This window comes from Dreissena polymorpha, chromosome 5 (assembly GCF_020536995.1).
Source record: "Dreissena polymorpha isolate Duluth1 chromosome 5, UMN_Dpol_1.0, whole genome shotgun sequence".
Lineage (NCBI taxonomy): Eukaryota > Metazoa > Mollusca > Bivalvia > Myida > Dreissenidae > Dreissena > Dreissena polymorpha.
Window position 1 is genome coordinate 87,197,664 of NC_068359.1, and position 5,489 is coordinate 87,203,152.

General features: G+C 35.0%; 1 long non-coding RNA gene across 1 annotated transcript; it reads right to left on the minus strand.

Annotated features, from left to right (window-relative positions):
* Positions 1-2,996: 2,996 nt before the first annotated feature.
* On the minus strand, positions 2,997-3,820 carry LOC127880850 (uncharacterized). Its single transcript, XR_008049791.1, has 2 exons — positions 3,673-3,820; positions 2,997-3,366 (listed from the first exon to the last, which is right to left on the minus strand). It is a non-coding gene; the product is annotated as an uncharacterized LOC127880850 (long non-coding RNA).
* Between the last annotated feature and the right edge of the window lie 1,669 nt (positions 3,821-5,489).

Here is a 5,489-nt window from a genome sequence, read left to right on the forward strand (position 1 = left end):
AATCAGAGGGCACGTGTACGTACTTAAACTATCAAAATGTACCTGTAAATGTACGCTTTATATGTTGGGTCTCTTCTCCTATATCGCGCGTTAGTGTTTAAGCTTCTAAAACGCATATGGTGAGACCAATTTAAATGGATACTAAAATCTTGTTTCACTGTCAAGAATACGATACTCATCAATTGAAGTCACGTAAGCGTCCCCCATAACTTTCCGAACAAAAAGGCATACATATAGGTTCTGGCACGAGTTGTCATATCATACCATATTTAATTAAACGAGTTCAGGAATTTTGTTAAAAGGCGAGCCTTTGGCGAGCTTGCTAACGAATTTCCTGGACGAGACTAATAAAATATGGTATGATATGACATCGAGTGTCAGATCTTTTTATCACATTCTTTGAAATGAGCAAATTATATAAATATTTACGCAAACATAATGATAAATCCTGAATGTTGTTTACATTTCGTGATGTCATTTAACGTTGCAACGTTATTTCAGCAAAATAACAAAATGCAATTGGTCAATAAACGAAAACTAAGCCAATGAAAACGCTGAAAAAGTCTTTTACACATGTGTAAGATACAAAAATATGTAATGGTTATATAACTTGGGAAATTAGGGTTTGGCATGTGATAAAAATAATTATTTTTAATGTTTCTCTAAATTTACGTTTGATTGATTACTTGTTTTATAACAGTATATTTTTGTAACTTTATGGCTAATATTTGACTACCGTAGAACGTGAATGAATTTTTGAAAACCTGATCATGAATGGATCATTTATTAACAATGAAACCTTTGATATGCTATTATATAATACTAGTATCATGGATTTGAAACAATATTTATTTTTTATTTCCCAATATGTTTACTAGCACCTTTAAGAATACTGTTAGAAAAATGCTTAAAGCACAATATAGTTAAACCCATTGATACAGGTTAAGTCTTCTTTGACATTCCTTACATAAAATGTCCCCTTATGATTTTAACTGCGTTAACATGATAATTGCATCAATGGATCCGTGTTTAAAAAGGTAAATTATGTGTGCAATTTCATAGTATTCTCACAGAGCATGGTGATTATAATAAAGGTCGTTGATGCAGAACGTAAGGGTTATAAGTCAGGTTGAAATTATAGTTTGTTTAAAGTTATTTTCTGTGTTTGTTGTTTTGTCAAAAATATTAATCATCACCTTTTTTAAATATCGAAATACCACATAAAAGGGACATAACTGCGCTCGTATAAGTTACCACATAGTTTACGGATGAGAGCGATTGTCTCCCCTTTGTTGCAGCTTGTATATACCATAAACAAACCACTTTATGAGCTAGAGAAGTATTACTATTTCATATTGAAACACTGAAACAAAGTATACTATGATCCATTTTAATGACCAAAACGTGATTGATTCTACTCTGAAGCTCTTTTTAATAACTTTAAACGTGTATTGCATAATTGGTTGAGAATATACAACACTCATAAAGGATACGGCCTGTAAATGATTATTTATTACATATTTAATCTGAAGAATCGCTTAATGAACGAGTACGCGGCGCTCACTTTCGCTTGTTTTCGGCATCATGCTGAGACTATATCAGCTATCAACATGAAACTTTTGGTAAGTAAATTCATTGGTACACGAGCTTCTCACGCGACCCTGTGTTGACCCCCTCTTCCGTCGCAAGAGGTGAATTTGGTTTGAGGTCAACATATCGGACCAATGGGGTTTCCTCCGGATACTACGGTACCCCCAACGTACCATATTGAAATTGATTCGTTTAGTAAAAAACTAAACAGCTGGAAACTAAAGATATATTTCAGATTTTTTCCGAATTTGGTGCATCTAGTAAGTTAATTAGGACGGAGTGCTGGGGCACATTTCGGGACCTCAAAACATGAAGCCCGATGTTCGAAAAGACCTCATAAACTTTCAAATACAAACTAATTTTATACCGTAGATACACTCTTTGTACAAGCGTGCGGTGCATATAAATCATTAATATGTACCATATAGTGTATTGCCTATTTATATGTGCATACTTAATTTTTGTCATAAGCCATAAGACTTTGAAAGTTTTCAACTTCAAACTTCATATAAATCAGATATATCTATTTGATGAGAAGAGCATGTACTACAATCGTTCATGTTAAGCGAACCTAAGCACCCATCGATTATTGATTATAGGCTTTCGATATCACCTCTCTGTCTGTGGTGACATTTTACGCCTATTCAGTAAACCAGAATTTTCTTGAGCGACGCTAAATTCTACTGTTTTATGATCACTTGTTCGCAATTAAGATGCTCGAGCTATAGGACTGTAGATATATACTTAAAGGCGTGTTTCTACCGGGCCGAGCCCTGCTTCCGTGTGGAATACGATCTCATATTAACATATACTGTCAGTTCATGTTATGCGGTTAATTACTGTTAAGATTACAAGAACATGCCATGAATGTGAACATTATAATTATGTTTTATATTGTTTTTCACGAAATGAAAGACCAATGACAGTGTCAACAACACAATTTCGCCATGGGTTTATTAGCAAAATAAAGTCGTCAAACAAATTATTTTCATGTGCATATGACGGACATATGTGGTAAATAAACAACAATTCTGATTTCTAATGCAACATGAGGACGTAAGAAGATACGCTGTATGTCTTACAGTGGTTTATTTGGTTTATATTGAAAATTCTTTCTGATTTGTTAACAAGAAGTTAAACAACGCTGAAACTGTTCGGTGTCCGTAGTGTATATGCAGATCAACGAGCATCGTGATTGGATATTGGATCGAAACTAGATCACGTATCCATAATGATAGTTTCGGCTCATATTAGAAGTTTCTTTAAGAATATTGATAATACACAATGACATATTCTTCGGCATTTCGCATATCCAAGAACATACCTTACTTAACTATAAAATATATGAACCCAATTTATATATTAATTGTTCAACAATACAACCAACAACAAAACAAAAACAATAGTGTTGTTAAATTTTATTCAAAGAACACAGACATGTGAACGTAGTATTGCTTAAACTTCTTTATCTTTTTTTACTGATTGCATATGTGCGCTAAAGAAAACAAGGACGAAAGGAAAACAAAAATGGAAGCATTCTAGCGCAACATTGTCTCATTTGGCATCGTCATTAGCCAAAATACCATGGCCAAGATTAGCCCCATAAGCATAGCTGAATCCAGTGCCAGCTCCAGCACCATTTTACGCAACCCCAGGACACACATTGTCCGAATGTGTTGTACTGAAAGCATACGGATTGACTACAGGGCCACTATGCGATGGGTATCCAACAGCAACACCAACTCCATTTGGGCCAGATCTTTGCTTGGCCTACGTCTGAAATAGGAATTATAATGTTACAATTGTTTAAGTGAAACAACGTTATTCTTTATTAGCATTAATTCACGTGTGCTTGTCATAAACACATACTTAAAAATTCAAGTTTTGCCAAACCAGCTTTTATTGTATATTTATATTTTAATATTTATACTACACATATTTATGTTTTTTTAATTGTAATTGTTATTCGACGGAAATTGCATAAAACTTGCACTTGCAAGATTACATTATGTTTGGTACATTTAAGAATACACGTTTGAAATATTATTCATAAGACACGTAAGAAAAGTACTATCTACGCACGTCTTTTTTTCCGCCCGGCCTGTTCTACTGTGCAGTTTACCCGGACATGCTTCATGATCGTCATCCCACTGCAGAACCTCTTCAGGTTGTCAGGTACGACGCCAATGTACGGAACTTCCTCAAAACAGTCGCCCTCCGCGGTCGTGACATTGGGCTGCAATTGGGATAGGTCATGGAAAGAGCCGATTCATGCGAAAATAGATCTTATGACATATGCGGGCAGTACAGCTCTAGACAAGTCTGCCAAATCGTGCATTCTGCTTATGATCTATAGAGCCTGCTACAAAGTCACGCCGAGTTTTGCAGTCACGTATGTTTTCATAGTCTCATTAGCCGACAGGCTAGCTAGTGACCAGACAGTGCGACTCATATGACTATGTGCATGCGTATTGTTTAAACTGTCGAACAATTGGATATATCTTGTCTTTATAACAAAGTGTCATACCAGTCTTTACTGGTCATAGGACATTTTGACTTTCCATGGATGACTTACGTATTCCTACACTTGCCCTACATATAGGTTGGTCATTTGGGGGTATACTGAATATGCATCAATTGGAGCTGGTAATTGAAACGAGGCATATTCCAGTTATTTGCAAAATCGGAATCATCAAATGTATCAAATCCTTTCAACGTTATGACATCACATACAGACGTAATTATTTAAGTTGCTGTACAAGTTTTCACTTAAGTTAACGTATATGAATGAAAATTGGACTAGTTAACCGCATTGGAATGTTGACCTATACGATTTTCATTTACTCAATATGTTTTATGCATAATGCGTGTAGAGTCATGACAATATTTTTAAAGCGGAAAGTGTCGTCCCTGATAAGCCTGTGCGGACAGCACAGGCCTATCAGGAACGACACTCTCTGCACATGCCTAAAAGCACATTTTCACAGAGCACGGCGCATATATATGAGCGGTCTTCACGTGTTCAAGCTTAGTGTAGGTCTATTTACACGTCCGTAATTAAATAATTCTATATGGTAAAACCAATGTGACAAGCAAGTGAAAAGTCATGTTTTACCTGCAAATAAATAAATCTTAACAAACGTATACATTCAAATAATGTACTTACAATTACGTCATATTAATCATTGAGGTTAATCATTGAGGTTAATCATGTCCAACAATACTTACGTCTACGATCAAACAGACACCTCTGTCTTGGACGAGAGCGACAACCCATCCCTAATTAAAAAAGTTTAAGTTGAAGATTCAAATTTATGTTATAGCATCATTCAATGATAATACTTGTTTAAATTCTTTTAAATTTCCAGCACAGTAACCAATTTGACATATAATGTAAATACATGAAACACATCCAATCAGCAAATCAAGAAAACGAATAGGATGTGAAACTGTACGTACGTTCTCGTTGAGAATGTTCGATAGCAGAACTCCACTGCCGTTATACAGCATCAATTTGGCCCCATCTACTCTTGCCGAGAACCGATTTCCATAGTCATCCGTAAAGCTGGATGGTGGTGGCTGTTGTGCAATAAAGTGAGTTTTCATGACGTAATTTGAAACAAACAAGCATGATACCTTTCCTAATGAAATTGTTCAAGTATTTGAAACTAATAACAGTGTGCTATTCTTGTGATATTTTTGTATTAAAGTAACAAATGCACTAAACAGCATAAGAGATTAAACTAGTTATAGCAAAACATTGACATTTGAATGTTATACAAAACCATTACTCATAGAGCAAAACTAACCAACCTAAAAGAAAAACTGTTATCATAGTTTTGCAGTTATCCATTCAACACAAATGGATATTAATCTAAATTAAACTGCAAATGTATCAG